At 34.5% G+C, this 19676-nt stretch overlaps 1 long non-coding RNA gene and 1 pseudogene across 1 annotated transcript in view; both read left to right on the forward strand.

Moving 5' to 3' along the window:
- Positions 1-19676, forward strand: part of LOC141569849 (uncharacterized) — a 114559-nt gene that overhangs the window by 50032 nt on the left and 44851 nt on the right. Inside the window, exon 2 of the long non-coding RNA XR_012493630.1 lies at positions 11535-11635. This is a non-coding gene — a long non-coding RNA (uncharacterized LOC141569849). The remainder of the gene's footprint in view (positions 1-11534; positions 11636-19676) is intronic.
- LOC109447188 (large ribosomal subunit protein eL39) lies at positions 9432-9578 on the forward strand (annotated as a pseudogene).

Genomic DNA, 19676 nt, shown 5'->3' on the forward strand with positions numbered 1-19676 from the left:
CCCAGTGCTGAGCTCCACCAGCATAACAGTAGCTCGTTTCTCTTACATTTGGATACTCAAGGCGTGGGATCAGGCCTTTTGAGTGGGTCCCGAGGGTCTGGATGCTGGGCCTTGAGCGACCTTGATCAGGGAATACTGGAAATAGAGAACTGGGTAAATAAGCCCTCGTCCTTTTTCCCTTCCCTGAACTGCTCCTGGGTGGTTACTTGTAACCAGTTACAGAGAAGCCCCAGGTGCCAAGTGAACACTCTGGCTGAGTGACTGTTGTATCTCTACAGATTGTATGAGATGGCCGGTGTTCATGAGGTGGCACTGCGTGACATTGCTTTACATCTTTCCTTCCCCCTCTTCCCTTTCATTTCACCTAAACCATTTTGAGCTTGTAACTTCCAAATAAACTATCAGCACTTCAGTCTGTAAGTTCTGCTTCCGAGAGACTTTGGACTAAGACATCGCTCAATGTATATTTTGTGCTGAATTGTGTTCAACTAGCAGACCATGTAACTATGGATGATGATAAGACTCATTGAATTCTATTTCCAAAAATGCCTTTTTTTAAGAGCAGTTCAAACTGAAGTCCCATTTCTCCTTGGCATTTGGCTGGGATGATTGAAGCTTACTGAAAAATTCTTTTTAAAAAATAAGATGACCACTGCTTTTGTCATATATGATTATCTTTTATTAATTCATACATATAATACATGTTTATTACCAATATGTCAGAAAATAAAATAAATGAGAGAAAGGAGAGTAATCACAAAACAGAGACCATAGTTAGTTGATATCTTTCCAGCCTCTTTTCTCTCTCTCTATGTGTTTGTACATATGTGTATATATGTATGAATGCATGTATATATCTTTTTACAAAAATGGGACCAAGCTGTCCATTCCATTTTGAAACCAGCATTTTGTACTCAATATATTATGAACCTATTTCCATGCCATTGGTTCTACCACATCGTACTTCAGCCTGGCTGCATAATAGTCCACGATTGTTGTAGTATTCTCCAATGTTATTTTAAGTAGACTGTTGTGAGAATTGCATAGAGAATAATACATTTAAAAGTTCGTAGTAAACTGTAAACCGCTATACTAATGTAAATTATGATAATTATTCTTATTTACTGAACTAGAAACCTTTTGTTTGTAGTTATGTTTTTCTGCTGAATCTCTCATTTTAGACTTTGTCTTTTTTGAATCATCTATTCAGAAGATAATGGTAAATGAAAGTGAAGTTAGTGAAACTTTTCCTGCTCTTGGGCATGGGATTTGAATTCTGCTGCCCTGAAGAAAACTCATGAATGATATTATATGAGTTTAAGTCATCTTATCTCTTTGGAGGACTGATTAAAAAATGAACTCACTCTATATAACTTTTTTGTGCATACTCATCTTTTTACATTCCTAATTGCATGACCACTACTATTAGTGGGCAAGTGTGCAGTATAATTTCAGACATGTCAACCCTTTCTGACAATGCCTAATGACTTTTGCTGTGCAAAGAATAATGTCACCTGGAGGGGCTGTAATAACGAGCAATTTCTTTATCAATAATAGATAAAATTAGTCAGTGCTAGGTGCAAAGTGTTCGGTAAATTGGGCATAAGTCCCCAGTGGTCACTGGTGTTTCTCCATGATTACTGGAGGATAGTTTCACTTCCAGGATGAATGGAAAGCTGGGAGTGTCTGCTAAGGGATATCCTTTGCCTGATAGCGAATGCCTAGGTATGGAGAGGAATTGGCAGAATGTTGGGACTTGGTGTTGAAATAGTCTTTAGTTGAAGAAGTTGTTAAATATTTGCATCTTGATGTTACTCAGAAAGAAGCTAAGACACACACACAGGCAATAATACGAGGCACTGTTTTGGTTGGCAGCTGTAGAAAGTTACATTTTACTCAAGTCTTTGTGATGTTCATGATATGCAAGGCATTTTCCAACCTTGGCGGTTTTACCCGAGTCAGAAAAATCTCAGTAAGAGGAACAAAGCATTTTCCTCAAGAGTAAACACTTCTGAATATGGCCTGGAAAAATGTGGGTTGGTTTCTAGCAGAGCATTCTTTTTTTTCAGGCAAGGTTAATAATGATTAATGTTTTATTTATAATGTTAGCCAGAGAAAATGCAAGGCTGTTGCTTTCGGAAATCTGCCAGAGGAACCAAAGAGAAGATCTGTGCCTTTCCTGGGAATGACACCGTCCATTGTTGTAGCCGAAGGAGGCGAAGGAACACCTTGGGGTGCTTTCGGCCTACCTCACTTTCCAGGCTGCTCGAGAAATGATCTGTTCCCCCCTCATCTTTAGCTTCCTTAATTAAATTACATATTTGAGAAATATGTATTTAACTGCGATTAAATATCTAGAAATGTATTGGTGTTAAAAACATATATTAATATAATAAAAAGTCCCCTAATACACTTGCAGTGTGATAATAAAGCAAGGGAATCATGAAACTGACACAAAATTATTTAAGTATTTTTAATAGTCCTGTTTAAAGTTTTGGATTCTATTCCTGTTGTCTGTAAAACACAAATCTACCTTCTGTAGTACTTATATTTGCTTTCCTTATTTATCAGTTAAGCACTTTTGTACTGTATTTGCCTTATTAGAAGATTTTTTCTTTTTTGAAGAAGGGGGTAGCTATTTATTTATTGGTTGTTAAGATGTTAAACTTGGCTCCAGATCTGCTTCCTCCCTGAAAATAGATTCTATGATTTGTGTTTATTCATCTGTGACATCTGACATAGGTTTCGTTAGCAAAGCTGCCCTTTGTTCAATTTCAATAGCTGCTTCCAAGTGATTTCTTTATACTTCATGTCTTCAATGAGTCTTGGGAAATGCCATGTACTTGCAGGGAAGTGTCCTTCAGCCGTTAGCATGTGTCATTGAGGAAATAGTTCTGGGAGAGCTCAACAGGGGATATCAACTCTGTCATCATTGCCCCCTCATATTTCATCCAGTGCATCCCATGTGTTATTTCCAGAGACTTCACCATCCTTCTCTGCTACCACTTGGCTTGTTCCCTGGCCACCATTTTTTTGTTGTTGTTGTTGGTTTATATACCACATATCAGTGAAATCACATGGTTCTCTGCTTTTTCTGTCTGACTTATTTCACTTTTGAGGTTAGCAGGAAATATTTGCTAAATGTAGTTACTCCGATTTGCAAAATTTTCACTCTCAATTTCTGTGCTTGAAGCAGGTGTTTAAACAATCTTCTTAGGGACCTGAGGAAATAGAAGTTTCTCTGTCCTGTTTCGAAGTTAGTATTGTAAACCCAGATTATTAAATCTTAATAGTATTCTCAAATAAGTGTTTGAAAGTGGATATTACAGTTTTACACCACAAAAACGTGTATAATAATAAACTCTTTGCTGATTGTTTTGTGATACATCACACTATTTTCTCTGAGAATTCTTTTGCAGAGAGAAATGACTGTTCTAAATATTATAAAATAATTCATGTGCATTAATGAACAACATGGCAGTGCCTTATACATCTTTATCTTAGTTTAGGGCCTTTAACTTAGGGTCTCAGCAAATGTTTGTTGAATTCAATGAAGATAATTTGAAAATCAGGCAAAAGAAGCATCCAATTCTCATCAATAAACACATGCACTATTAGCATTTACAAGTACTTCATTCCAGATTCTTTTCCTCCCCAAGGGTAATGAGCACATTTCCATGTTACTGTAATCTTTGTAAGCATCATTTCAACTATTTTTTTCTAAATGGAAGTATCTTCATTTCTTTTTTTCTCATTATAACTGGAAAAGTATAACAAATTCAAATTGTTAGAAATTTATTAAATGCAAAATGAAAATTCTTTGTATCTTTACTTCTCAGAGATAACATGTTCACCAGTTATATCCATCATTTGAAATGCTTATTATTCCATTCAGTGGGTATAATCATGGTTTACTTAGTTTTTTCATTATTATTAGTTATTTAAGATTTTTCTTCCAATTTTTGCTATTACATATATTGTTCCAATGAATATGTTTGTGCATAAAGCTTTTCCTATATTTATTTCTTTAACATAAAATTTTCAAAATGGAATTATTTGGTCAAAAGCAAAAAGTGAACTTAAGGCCTTTGAAAAATATTTTCAAATTGCTTTCATAATGGTTATATCTTTTACTGTTTCAACTAGGTTGAAAGGTTGAAACCTGGTATGAAAGTATCAGGTTCCCAACACTGGTGCCAGTTCAAAATATTATTCAACAAAGCACTTGCTAGTTTCATGAGAAAAATAGCACTTTTCTTGGTTTTATTTTGCATTTTAAGAATTTCTATTGGGATGTTTTCCCATGTTTATTTATCAGTTATATTTTCTTTGGTGGATTGTCTGTTTATATTATAGGCTATTGTGAGGTTCCCCTTATATATATATATATATTAATCCCATGAGTTGTAATGAAAACAATCATTTATCTACTACATAAGCTAATTTTTTTTCTCAATTTATGCCTTTTAATTTTGATTTTTTTTTTAACCTGGAGAAGTTTTCATGTTTTTGGTAGTATGACTCATTAATCTTCCTTTTCTTCCTTTGCTTTTGAGTTTAGGAACTCCTTCCCCCTCCAGAGGTTTTATAGTTTTTCTATGCTGTGAGTTTCACTGCTTAACTTTTTGACCCATTTGGAGATTATTTTTAGTTATGGCAAGAAAGGAAATTATTGGTTTGTTTTTCAAATTTTTGTTTCTTTTTTTTTCTCTTTAAATCAAAGTTTATTGGAGTGACAATTGTTAGTAAAGTTACATAGATTTCAGGTGTACAATTCTGTATTACATCATCTGTATATCACATTGTGAGTTCACCACCCAGAGTCAGTTCTCTTTCCATCACCATATATTAGACCCCGTTTACCGTCTTCTAGAGCCCTGCTCCCCCCTTACCCTCTGGTAACCCCTAAACTATTGTCTATGTCTATGAGTTTTTGTTCTTTCAGTTGTTTGTCTTGATCTTTTGTTGTTTTCGGTTTATATACCACATATCAGTGAAATCATATGGTTCCTACTTTTTCTTTCTGATTTATTTCGCTTCGTGTTATAATCTCAAGATCCATCCATGTGGTCACAAACGGTCCTATTTCATCTTTTCTTATCGCCGAATAGTATTTCATTGTGTATATATCCCACAACTTATTTATCCATTCATCTATCGAAGGACATTTTGGTTGTTTCCATGTTTTGGCCACCATACATAAAGCTGCAATAAACATTGGAGCACACTTGTCTTTACCTATAAATGTTTTCAAATTTTTTGAGTAGATACCCAGGAGAGGGATTGCTGGGTCATATGGTAATTCTATTCTAAATTGTTTGAGGAACCTCCACACTGCCTTCCATAGCGGCTGCACCAATCTGCATTGCCACCAACAGTGTATGAGGGTTCCTTTTTCTCCACAGCCTCTCCAACACTTGTTACTATTTGTTTTGTTGATGATAGCCATTCTGACTGGGGTGAGGTGATATCTCATTGTGGTTTTTATTTGTATTTCTCTGATGATTAGTGATGTCAAGCATTTTTTCATATGTCTATTTGCCATTTGTATGTCCTCTTTGGAGAAATGTCTTTTCAGGTCCTCTGCCCATTTTTCATTTGGGTTGTTTGTTTTTTGTTGTTGAGTTGTATGAATTCCTTATATATTTTGGATATTAGCCCCTTATTGGAGGTACCGTTTGCAAAAATCTTCTCCCATACAGTTGGTTGCCTCTTTATTTTGTAGATGGTTTCTTTTGCTGTGCAGAAGCTTTTAAGTTTGATATAGTCCCATTCATTTATTTTAGCTTTTACTTCCCTTGCCTTTGGAGTCAAATTCATAAAATGCTCTTTGAACCCAAGGTCCATAAGTTTAGTACCTATGTTTTCTTCTATGCAGTTTATTGTTTCAGGTCTTATGCTTAAGTCTTTGATCCATTTTGAATTAATTTTGGTACATGGTGACAGATAGCAGTCCAGTTTCATTCTTTTGCAGATGGCTTTCCAATTCTGCCAGCACCATTTATTGAAGAGGCTGTCTTTTCTCCATTGTATGTTTTTTGCTTCTTTGTCAAAAATTATCTGTCCATATTTATGTGGCTTTATTTCTGGGTTCTCAGTTCTATTCCATTGGTCTATGTGTCTGTTTTTCTGCCAATACCATGCTGTTTTGATTATTTTTTTCCCTGTAGTACAAGCTAAAGTCAGGGAGTGTGATACCTCCAGCATTGTTCTTTTTTTTTAGGATTGCTTTGGCTATTTGGGTTCTTTTGTGGTTCCATACAAATCTGATTATTTTTTTTTGTTCTATTTCTTTAAAAAATGCCATTGGGATTTTGATGGGGATTGCATTAAATGTTTATATTGCTTTGGGTAATATGGCCATTTTAACTATGTTGATTGTTCCAATCCAAGAGCATGGAATGTCTTTCCATTTCTTTGTGTCTTCTTCAATTTCTTTAAAAAATGTCTTATAGTTTTCAGCATATGGGTCCTTCACATCCTTGGTTAAGTTTATTCCTAGGTATTTTATTCTTTTTGCTGCAATTGCAAATGGAATTGTTTTTTGTATTTCTTTTTCTGAGATTTAATTATTAGTATATAGGAATGCAATGAACTTTTGTACGTTGATTTTGTAGCCGGCAACTTTACAGTATTCATTGATTGTTTCTAATAGCTTTTTGGTGGAGTCTTTAGGGTTTTCTATATATAGCATCATGTCATCTGCAAAGAGTGACAGTTTAACTTATTCTAAATTCCCAATTTGGATGCCTTTTATTTCTTTCTCTTGCCTGATTGCTCTGGCAAGGACTTCCAACACTATGGTGAAAAGCAGAGGTGATAGGGGACAGCCCTGTCATGTTCCTGAACGTAGAGCAAAGGGCTTCAGTTTTTCACCATTAATTATGAGATTAGCTGAGGGCTTGTCATATATGGCCTTTATTATGTTAAGGTATTTTCCTTCTATACCTGTTTTATTAAGTGTTTTAATCATAAATGGATGTTGTATCTTGTCAAACGCTTTTTTTTTTGCATCAATTGGTATAGTCTATGATTTTTGTCCTTTATTTTGTTTATGTGATGTATCACATTGATGGATTTGCATAGGTTGAACGATCCTTGTGCCCCTGGGATGAACCCCACTTGGTCGTGATGAATAATTTTTTAATGCATTGTTGCATTCAGTTTGCTAGAATTTTGTTTTGGACTTTTGCATCTGTATTCATCAGAGATACTGGTCTGTAGTTTTCTTTTTTTGTGTTATCCTTACCAGGTTCTGGTATCAGGTTGATGTTGGCCTCATAAAATGAGTTAGGGAGTATTGTCTCTTCTTCAGTTTTTTGGAAGAGTTTGAGTAGGATTGGTATTAGATCCTCTTTGAAGGTTTGGTAGATTTGACTAGTGAAGCCATCTGATCCTGGACTTTTGCTTTGGGGAAGGTTTTGGATGACTGATTCAATTTCGTTACTGGTGATCGGTCTGTTTAGATTTTCCATTTCTTCATGGTTCAGCCTAGGAAGTCTATATGTTTCTAAGAACTTGTCCATTTTTTCTAGGTTATTGAATTTGGTGGCATATAGTCCTTCATAGTATTCTTGGATGATCCTTTGTATTTTTGTGGTGACCGTGATAACTTCCCCTCTTTCATTTCTGATTTTGTTTATTAGTGTCTTCTCTCTTTTTATCTTAGTGAGTTAGCCAAGGGTTTGTCAATTTTGTTAATCTTTTCAAAGAACCAGCTCTTTGTCACATTAATTTTTTCTATTGTCTTTTCTCTATTTCATTTAGTTCTGCTCTGATTTTTACTATTTTCTTTCTTCTGCTGCCCTTGGGTTTCATTTGTTCTTTTTCTAGTTCTTTAAGGTGTAATGTGAGGTTATTTATTTGGGATTTTTCTTGTTTCTTGAGATAGGCCTGTAATGATATAAATTTCCCTCTTAAAACTGCTTTCGCTGCATCCCAAAAATTTTGGTAGGATGTATTTTCATTGTCATTTGTTTCTATGTCTCTTTTGATCTTTCCTCTTATTTCTTCTTTGACCCCGTCATTCTTTAAAGGTATGTTGTTTAATCTCCATGTATTTGTGGTTTTTCCTGCTTTCTTTTTGCAGTTGATATCCAATTTCAAAGCCTTGTGATCAGAGAATATGCTTGGTATGATTTCAATCTTCTTAAATTTGCTGAGGCTAGTTTTATGTCCCAATGTATGGTCTATCCTTGAGAATGTTCCATGTACACTAGAAAAAAATGTATAGTCTGATGTTTTAGGATGAAGTGCTCTATAAATGTCAGTTATGTCCATTTCATCTAATGTGTCATTTAGGGCTGCTATTTCATTATTTATTTTCTGTTTGGATGATCTATCCATAGCTGTCAATGATGTATTTAAGTCCCCTAGTATAATTGTGTTTTGGTCAGTTTCTCCCTTTAGTTCTGTTAGTTATTGCTTGGTGTATTTTGGTGCTCCCTGATTGGGGGTATCAATATTGATGGCTATTATATCTTTTTGTTGTATAGTCCTCTTTATCTTTATTTTATTATTTTTGTCTCTTGTTACCTTTCATTTTTTTCAACATCATTTATTAAATCATTCTTCCTGTCTCTGCTGATTTGTTAAGACTCTGATATCATACTTTCAATTTTAGGTACCGAAAGTTGATACCAAATGTAGGGCAGGGTCTAATTGCAATTATTTATTTGAATCTAGTTATGTGTGCCTTTTTTTATTTACTTATGTATTACATGATTTTATAGTTGATTCAGTACATATATATGACAACTCACATGTACCAAGCTCAGTAATTACCAGTAACATCTCGTTTATACATTTTGACTTGATATTCTCTCCTGCTTACCTTTGCAGATGAATGTTTGAATATTTGAAGTCTCCTCCACAATCGTGTTGGAATTTTAAATACAAATATAAGTTTTGGAAGTTTTGATATTTTTATAAAATCTTCCCATTCTCATTTTAAAAATCTTATTCTATAAAGACTTGTGTTTTTTCATCTTATGTATGTTTTTCATGGAAATTTTCCCTTCTTAATTTTTGTTATGACTATGGTCAATAAAATATATTTTAAAATTATACTATTTAACTGACTACAAAATAGGAAGCTGTTGTTTTAAAGAAATATTTATGTCAATTTGGCCATTTTTCTAAATTCTTCTTAGTTCTACTAGTTTTTGGAATTTTCTATTTGGAAACCAAGGTAGTCACTCATCTGCAAATAATGACAATTTTGTATTTTCCTTTGTTGTATGAATAACTTATTTTTTCATATAAATACTATGAAATATAGGCAATAGAAAGCTTCCCTGTTTTGTGCTTTGTTTCAATATTATGCCTGTAGAATTTCTTTATTAAGCCTGAGGCTGGTTGTTGGTTTGACATAAAAAATTGTTTCTAGATCTCTTTCCCTGCCACCGTCCTGCATGCAATTGACTCTTCTGATGGCTTCTCACAAGACAATCAAGTAGTTCCTGGCTAAGAAATGAAAGCAGAATCTGCTCATTCCCCAGTGGATTTAGATGAAAACTGGTAATAAAATCAGATACAGCTCCAAGAGGAGTTGGAGGAGAACCAGGCTGGGTCTCTAAGGAAACAAACATGAGATGGCATGCATGTTTATGCTGTGTCTAGTTTGCTTGGATCTTACCATAGCACTGAATAGATCACTACTATCTGGACAGTTGGATGTATTTTACTAGGAAATTATTGGAAAAATGAGCTGTCTCTTTGTTAATATGTTTCTGCACTAGTAGCTTCGTTCAGTAATAAATATGTGAGGCCCTCTAAAAAAAAATAGCTTCTATTTATTGGGTGCTTATATGTGACAGACACTGTGCTATATATACATGAGGTTAATGGTGGTGTTATTTCACCCTGTGTCTGTTTTCCTCCAAAGTTTTTCTTCTTTTTTTGTCCTACTTTTAAGCTATTAACAAAATCAAGAATGGGGGTTAATTTCATCAAATGCCTTTTTTTGGCCTCTGGGGAGTTTTATTGATTTAATGATTTATGAATGTATGTTTGATCCTTTGTATAAGTTGATATTCGGTCTTACTCAACGAAAGGATTTAAATAACTTCAAAGTATTCATATATCAGGATAAAAAGATAGATGACACATTGGGACAAATGATTAAATGGATAATTATGGATTTCCTTGTTTAGCTTTTTATATTAATAAATTTCTCATGACTGGGACATTCTTAACTTCCCCTGTTTAATTCTCTTTGATTACCTTAGGTGATATTTTGTTGAATTCTATTTGCTAATATTTTATTTGCAATTTCTGTCATATTCTTCAGTGAAAATTTTCTAAGGTTTCCTCTCTTCTTCCCTTTCCTGTTTCCCTCCTTTCCTCTTTTCCTTTAAAAAAGATTTTTGTATTGTCTTTGTGAGGTTTTAGTATTAGGGCTATATTTGCTTTTCTAGAATTAATTAGGTTGTTTTCCATTTCTTATTTACGTTCTGGAGCTGGACCCATTTATTTAATATGACAGTGTCTGATCCTAAAAAATTGAAAGACTTCATTTGTAAAACAGTGTGAGGTAGGAACACAAGCATCTGATAAAAGGCAAGAAAAAGTGTGAGAAGATAGTATATATATTTTTATACCTTGCAAATGTCTGCTCCTTCTTTATAATTTAATTTCCCTTCTCAAATAAGAATAATAATAAGGACCTTTGTACCTTTGAGATTAATCCATATTTTAAACTGGGATTTTCCTGTTGCACTAATTGCATTTGCTGCTCCATCAGTTCAGATTTGGTTTGTTGACATTGGTGGTCCTTCAAAAGCTTCTTGATAGTTTATTATTATGTTTCTGTTTTGCCCATGTGATAAATCTGCTTACTTTCTTCTTTGATGGCATCTTGTTAAGAGCATTTCATTGTAATGACTCTTGGGGCTCCCCAGAGGGCACGATGTTGTTTTTCGGGGTAAAGCATGACACAGTCCTGAGAGAATGGGCTACTTTGGAGCTAGGTGGATCTGACTTTCCAAGCCAACCATTCGCTTATTAATTCTTGCTTGTTAATTTAAAAAGTCTCATTTTTCTCATCGGTACAGTGGGAACAGCAATAAAACTTAAGCCATTGGATTTATGGGAAAATTTAATGAGATAATCCTTTTAAAATGCTGAGCGCTGGTTGTGGCACACAGCAGACACAATAAATGGTAGCTCTTACTTCACATTCATTACTTCTTTTTATTACATCACCAGTGTCAAAATGTATTCAGCGATGTAAAAAATTAACTTTATTAAAGTATAATTTACTTGCAATAAAATGCTTCCATGTGTTTTATTAAATGTATACACAATCAGAATATAGAACATTTCCATCTGCTCCATGTACTCCTTCCCAATCAGTCCCCATCTCCCAGCCCCAAATTAGTATTTCCTAGAGTTTCACGAAAATGGAATGATGCAGTAAGCACTCTTTCGCATTTTTTTATTTTTCCACTTAGCATGTTTTAGAGATTTATCTATACTGTTGAATGGAGTGTTTTGTTTTTTTTTAAATTGCATTTGTGTTTTTTTTCTTTCAGTTTTTGGCTGTTATGAATAAAACTGCTATAACATCCATGTAACAAGTTTTTAAAGAAACAAGTATGTAAGATACTTGGGAGAGGAATTCCTGAGTCACATGGTAAGTGTATGTTGAACTTTCTAAGAAGCTGTCAAACAGTTTACCAAAGTGGCTATATTGTTTTACATTTCCACCAGCAATGTCTGAGAGTTCCAAATGCTCCACACCCTTACTAACTCTTGATATTATCCGTCTTTTCAATTTTAGCCATATGAGTGGAGAGGTAGTGGTATCTCATTGTGGTTTTAATTGCGTTTTTTCTATGACTAAAGATGTAGAGCATCTTAACATATGCATTTTGGATTTCCATGTATCTCCTTGTGTAAATTTCTGTTAAAAATTTTTGTTTATTTTAACTGGTTTATTTGTCTTCTTTTTATTGTGTTTATGAGTACTTATGTATTCTGGACATAAATCCTGTGTGTCAGATATATATACTTTGAATATTTTCTTCTAGAAGATTTATAGTTTGGTTTTTATTTTTAGTTTTATGATCCATTTCAAATTTATTTTTGTGAATAGTGAGGTAAGGATCAAGGTTCACTTTTTCCCATGTGGCCATCCAGTAATTCTATCACCATTTGTTACTGAATATAGATTGACCACATACTCTTATGGATGGGTGTTTTTCTGTACTCTCTATTCTGTTCCTTTGATCTATGAGTATATCTCTATTTTTATGCCAATAACACTCTGTTTTGATTATTGTAGTATCGTATTGTCTTGAAATCAGGCAGTGTGGGTCCTTTGTTCTTCTTTTTCAAAATTGTTTGGCTGTTCTAGGTTCTTTATATTACCATATACATTTTAGAATCATCCTGTCAATTTCTCCAGTTAAGTTTACTGGGATTTCGTTTGATATTATGAAGAATCTATAGACTAATTTGGTGAAAACTGACAGCTTATCAATAGTGAGTTTTCTAACCATGAATATAAGTTATATGTCTGCATTTATTAAGGTCCTTATTTTTTTTCTCAGTAATGTTTTGTTGTTTTCAGTGGTAGGTCTCACACCCATTAAAATATTTTGTCCTTAAGTGCTTAATATTTTTCGATTCTAAATGACATTGTTTTTTTACTTTAAATATGAGTTGCTTATTTCCAGAATATAGAAATAAATTGATTTTTGAGTATTGTCCTTGTTTCCTGCTACCTTCTTAAATTCACTTATTTCTAATAGCGTCTGTCTAGATTCCTCAGGATTTTCTATGTACATGAGCTTATCATGTCTACTAATAAAGACAATTTTACTTCTTTTTTCCAGTCTGTATGCCTGGCCTTCCTTCCTTCCTTCCTTATCTTGTTACATTGGCTAGGAGTTTTAGCAAAATGTTAAATAAGAGTGGTGAGAGTAGGAATCCTCATTTCTGATTTTAGGGAGAAAGTATTCAATCTTTTACCATTAAGTGTGTTAACTAGGTTTTTAATATATTGGTTGAAGAAGTACCATTCCATTCCTAGTTCACTGACTGTTTTTTAACATGAATAGATTTTGATTTTTGTCAAACACTTTTTCTGCATTTTATGAGATGATCATACGGTATCATTTTTCTGTTAATATATTGAATTGAATTGATTTTTTTTTTTTTTTTTTTAATGTTTAACCTTTCATTTCTGGGACAAACTCCATTTGATCATGGTATTTTAATCTTTTTACATATTGTTGGATTTAATTCTGCCGGAGATACCAATTATTTCATAAAGCTGGGGACAGATCACATAGCATTAATTCTGTTAAAAAAGATGAGATACAAGTTATAAGGTAGAGCAGATGTTTCTCTAAACCAAGAGGAAGATCGTAGCCATCAAGTACAATAAGTGATATGTTTTATTGCCATAGTATTAACAGGCACTAAACCAAAGCTTTCGGTTTTGTAGAAAAGTCTTTAGAAATGTAGGAAAATTCATGGTGAATATAACGTCATAAGAACTTTCCTTCTTTTTTTCTTTCTTTTTGTTGAAGTTGTCACTTTATATTCTTGCTAGTGAGCTCTAGAAAGCCTTATAAATGGACTTCCATTATTCTACCTGCCTAGAGAGCTGACAAATGCAATTGCCTAGATGTTTTACGTAGGCTCTGCAATCCAATATTAAGGCCTTTCTTCCCAATAGAGTTTAAGTAATGTAAACAAAAAAGGGCACGGGGGAGTGAAAATGTGCAGAACAAAGTCCTTAGGAGTAAATCAGTTTTGAGTGATGATCCAAGGGTTATGCTTGTGATGCTATTGAGGATTATTTTGCATTGTACTGTTATCTAAGTCAGTAACTGTAAAGTAATTTTAAACATTGCCATTAGATTTGTCACAATAGAATCTGTCTCTCTGGCAAAAAATAAAGTTCTAACCAGAGCCTCCAGGAGAAATGCACTGAGAACACTTAAAAATACACACACCTTAAATTTACACTGAGGTGTGTGTATCCTTCTTCTGAGAGTTCCATAGTCCTTTCCCAAGAACCGCCAGATTCTTCTAGTGTCCCATACTTTGCCCACTTATAGAAAGCGATAACCATTCCAAGAATTATCCGGAAGGCATCTTGCAATAAAAAATTAACATGAATACATCATTCCTTTAGTGTGAGACGCGGGAATTCTTCTCTTAGTTTGCGGACTTTCTGAAGCAAGATCTGCACACAGCTCAGTGTTTGGTCCAGGGTAAGGGCTCAGGAAATGTTTGTTTAAGGAATGAAAGAATGTGTTTGCTAATTTGACCAAAAGCTTTGATGTTAGAACTACCTGTATTCTATAACTAGACACAGTCCAATTTCTGGCTTATCGATTTTTACTAATCTGAAGAACATTAACTATTTTTTTTATTTGTTTCAGGTGTACAAAACAGTGTAATAGTTAGAGATTTACACCCCTCACAAAGTGGTAACGCCCCTCCGCATTAACTCTTTAATGATAAAAGAATATTAGGTGAATGAAGACAAGAGAGGTTTGATGCCACAGGTTTAACTTTATAAGGAAGTCAGCATAGGTCAGTGGTTCTCAAAAGTGTGGTCAGTGTTTTGGGGACCAGCAACATCAGCATTACTTTAAAACTAGAAATGCAAATTCTCAGGCCCCACCTTAGACCCATTAAGTCATAAACTCTGGAAATGGGGCACAATCATTGGTGTTTTAACCATCTCTCCAGGTGAAAGAGATGCATGGTAAGGTTTGAGAACCCTGGTAAAGCATAGACTCATCTGAAGAGCTTCTAAAATATACTGATGGCTGGGCCCTATCCTAGCTCAATTCAATGAGAATGTCTTAGAATTGGGTCCTGGGCATTGATGTTTATTAAATATTCCCCAAGTGAGTTTAATATTCCATCAGGGATGAGAACCACTAACATAAGGTACTGGTTTTATTTTGTTGTTTGTTTTTGGTTTTGATTTTTACTTTTTATTGAAGAAAAAATTTACAGAAAAGTACATAAATCGTAAGTGTGTATTTTGATAAATTATCACCAGGTGAACATGCCTGGGCCAAAACATAGACCATTACCCACATCTCTGAAGTCCCTTCGTGCCCCCGCCTAATCACTACCCTTTCCCATGTCCTCTCATGTAACCAGTATACCAACTTATTACACTATTGATTAATGATATAGGAATTTTAAAAATTTATTTTAATTTATTTTTGTTTTTAAAAATTTCTTAAGTTTATTGAGGTGACATCAGTTAACAAAATTATATAGGTTTCAAGTGTACAATTCTGTAATACATCATCTATATATTGCATTGTATGTTCACGACCCAAAGTCAAAGCTCCTTCCATCACCATATATTTGACCCCCTTTACCCTCTTCTACCTCTCTCCTTTCCCTCTGGTAAGCACCATACTGTAGGATAGCGATTTTTTAAAGTGTGGTCTGTATCACTGACATCAAAGTCATCTGACATTCTTTTTTTTATTTTTTTTATTTTTATTTTATTAAATTTATTGGGGAGACAATTGTTAGTAAAATTACATAGATTTCAGGTGTACAATTCTGTATTACATCATCTATAAATCCCATTGTGTGTTCATCACCCAGAGTCAGTTCTCCTTCCATCACCATATATTCGATCCCCTTACCCTCATCTCCCACCCCCCCCCCCCCTTACCCTCTGGCAACCACTAAACTATTGTCCGTGTCTATGAGTTTCTGTTTCTCATTTGTTTGTCTTGTTCTTTTGTTGTTTTTGGTTTATATACCACATATCAGTGAAATCACATGGTTCTCTGCTTTTTCTGTCTGACTTATTTCGCTCAGCATTACTCTCTCAAGATCCATCCATGTTGTCACAAATGTTCCTATATCATCTTTTCTCACTGCCAAATAGTATTCCATTGTGTATATGTACCACAACTTCTTTATCCATTCATCTATCGAAGGACATTTTGGTTGTTTCCATGTCTTGGCCACCGTAAACAAAGCTGCAATGAACATTGGAGCACACGTGTCTTTATCTCTAAATGTTTTCAGATTTTTGGGTAGATACCCAGGAGAGGGATTGCTGGGTCATATGGCAATTCTATTCGTAATTCTTTGAGGAACCTCCACACTGCCTTCCATAACGGCTGCACCAGTCTGCATTCCCACCAACAGTGTATGAGGGTTCCTTTTTCTCCACAGCCTCTCCAACATTTGTTACTATTTGTCTTGTTGATGATAGCCATTCTGACTGGGGTGAGGTGATATCTCATTGTGGTTTTGATTTGCATTTCTCTGATGATTAGTGATGTTGAGCATTTTTCATATGTCTATTTGCCATTTGTATGTCCTCTTTGGAGAAATGTCTCTTCAAGTCCTCTGCCCATTTTTCAATTGGGTTGTTTGTTTTTTGTTGTTGAGTTGCATGAGTTCCTTGTATATTCTGGATACTAGCCCTTATCGGAGGCACTGTTTGCAAAAATCTTCTCCCATTCAGTTGGTGGCCTCTTTATTTTGTCAATGGTTTCTTTTGCTGTGCAGAAGCTTTTAAGTTTCATATAGTCCCATTCGTTTATTTTAGCTTTTACTTCCATTGCCTTTGGAGTCAAGTTCATAAATGCTCTTTGAACCCAAGGTCCATAAGTTTAGTACCTATGTTTTCTTCTATGCAGTTTATTGTGTCAGGTCTTATGCTTAAGTCTTTGATCCATTTTGAATTAACTTTGGTACATGGTGACAAATAGCAGTCCAGTTTCATTCTTTTGCACGTGGCTATCCAATTCTCCCAGCACCATTTATTGAAGAGGCTGTCTTTGCTCCATTGTATGTTTTTAGCTTCTTTGTCAAAAATTATCTGTCCATATTTATGTGGTTTTATTTCTGGGTTCTCAATTCTATTCCATTGGTCTATGTGTCTGTTTTTCTGCCAATACCATGCTGTTTTGATTATTGTAGCCCTGTAGTACAAGCCAAAGTCAGGAAGTGTGATACCTCCATTATTGTTCTTTTTTCTTAAGATTGCTTTGGCTATTCGGGGTCTTTTGTGGTTCCAAACAAATCTGATGATTTTTTGTTCTATTTCTTTAAAATATGCCATTGGGATTTTGATGGGGATTGCATTGAATCTGTATATTGCTTTGGGTAATATGGCCATTTTAACTATGTTGATTCTTCCAATCCATGAGCACGGAATGTCTTTCCATTTCTTTGTGTCTTCTTCAATTTCTTTCAAAAATGTCTTATAGTTTTCAGCATATAGGTCTTTCACATCCTTGGTTAAGTTTATTCCTAGGTATTTTATTCTTTTTGCTGCAATTGCAAAAGGAATTGTTTTTTGTATTTCTTTTCTGAGATTTCATTGTTAGTATATAGGAAGGCAATGGACTTTTGTGCGTTGATTTTGTAGCCAACTTTACTGTATTAGTTGATTGTTTCTAATAGCTTTTTGGTGGAGTCTTTAGGGTTTTCTATATATAGCATCATGTCATCTGCAAAGAGTGATAATTTAACTTCTTCATTCCCAATTTGGATGCCTTTTATTTCTTTCTCTTGCCTGATTGCTCTGGCAAGGACTTAACACTATGTTGAAAAGCAGAGGTGATAGGGGACATCCCTGTCGTGTTCCTGAACGTAGAGCAAAGGGCTTCAGTTTTCTCCATTAATTATGAGATTAGCAGAGGGCTTGTCATATATGGCCTTTATTATGTTAAGGTATTTTCCTTCTATACCCATTTTATTAAGTGTTTTAATCATAAATGGATGTTGTATCTTGTCAAATGCTTTTCTGCATCAATTGATATAATCATATGATTTTTGTCCTTTATTTTGTTTATGTGATGTATCACATTGATGGATTATGTTGAACCATCCTTGTGCCCCGGGATGAACCCCACTTGGTCGTGATGAATAATCTTTTTAATGCATTGTTGTATTCGATTTGCTAGAATTTTATTTAGGATTTTTGCATCGGTATTCATTAGAGATATTGGTCTGTAGTTTTCTTTTTTGTGCTGTCCTTACCAGGTTTTGGTATCAGGGTAATGTTGGCCTCATAAAATGAGTTAGGGAGTACTGTCTCTTCTTCAATTTTTTGGAAGAGTTTGTGCAGAATTGGTATTAGATCCTCTTTGAAGGTTTGGTAGAATTCACTAGAGAAGCCATCTGGTCCCGGACTTTTGCTTTTGGGAAGGTTTTGGATGACTGATTCAATTTCGTTACTGGTGATCGGTCTGTTTAGATTTTCCAGTTCTTCATGGTTCAGCCTTGGAAGGCTATATGTTTCTAAGAACTTGTCCATTTCTTCTAGGTTGTTGAATTTGGTGGCATATAGTCCTTCATAGTATTCTTGGATGATCCTTTGTATTTCTGTGGTGTCCGTGATAACTTCCCCTTTTACGTTTCTGATTTTGTTAATCAGTGTCTTCTCTCTTTTTATCTTAGTAAGTCTAGCCAAGGGTTTGTCAATTTTGTTAATCTTTTCAAAGAACCAGCTCTTTGTCACATTAATTTTTTCTATTGTCTTTTTGTTCTCTATTTCATTTAGTTCTGCTCTAATTTTGTTATTTCCTTTCTTCTGCTGACCTTGGGTTTTACTTGTTCTTCTTTTTCTAGTTCTTTAAGGTGTAACATGAGGTTATTTATTTGGGAGTTTTCTTGTTTCTTGAGATAGGCCTGTAATGAGATAAATTTCCCTCTTAAAACTGCTTTCGCTGCATCCCAAAAATTTTGGTAGGATGTATTTTCATTGTCATTTGTTTCTATGTATCTTTTGATCTCTCCTCTAATTTCTTCTTTGACCCAGTCCTTCTTTAAAAGTATGTTGTTTAATCTCCATGTATTTGTGTTTTTCCGCTTTCTTTTTACAGTTGATATCCAATTTCAAAGCCTTGTGATCAGAGAATATGCATGGTATGATTTCAATCTTCTTAAATTTGTTGAGACTGATTTTATGTCCCAATATATGGTCTATCCTTGAGAATGTTCCATGTACACTAGAAAAGAATGTATAGTCTGATGTTTTAGGATGAAGTGCTCTATAAATGTCAATTATGTCCATTTCATCTAATGTGTCATTTAGGGCTACTATTTCGTTATTTATTTTCTGTTTGGATGATCTATCCATAGCTGTCAATGATGTATTTAAGTCCCCTAGTATAATTGTGTTTTGGTCAATTTCTCCCTTTAGTTGTGTTAGTAGTTGCTTGGTGTATTTTAGTACTACCTGATTGGGGGGATAAATATTGATGACTGTTATGTCTTCTTGTTGTACAGTCCCTTCACCATTATGAAATGTCCATCTTTGTCTCTTGTTATCTTTTTCACCTTGAAGTCTGTTTCATCTGATATCATTATGGCTACACCTGATTTTCTCTGGGTACCATTTGCTTGGAGTGTCAATTTCCACCCTTTCACTTTGAGTCTATGCTTGTCCTTGTAGCTGAGATGTGTCTCTTGGAGACAGCATATGGTTGGGTTTAGTTTTTGATCCAATCTGCTACTCTGTGCCTTTTTATTGGTGAGTTCAGTCCATTTACATTTAGGGTGATTATTGATATGTGAGGATTTCCTGTCATTCTATCTTTAGTTTTCTGGTAAGGCTGTGTCTCCATTGTTTCTTTGCCTTTTGTTGTTGTCTATTATTTCTGTGTGGTGGTATTCTATGATGTTTCCTCTGTTTCTTCTTTTATTTCAGTATATAT

The sequence above is a fragment of the Rhinolophus sinicus genome, linkage group LG02, assembly GCF_036562045.2.
Source record: "Rhinolophus sinicus isolate RSC01 linkage group LG02, ASM3656204v1, whole genome shotgun sequence".
In the NCBI taxonomy this organism is placed as follows: Eukaryota; Metazoa; Chordata; class Mammalia; order Chiroptera; family Rhinolophidae; genus Rhinolophus; species Rhinolophus sinicus.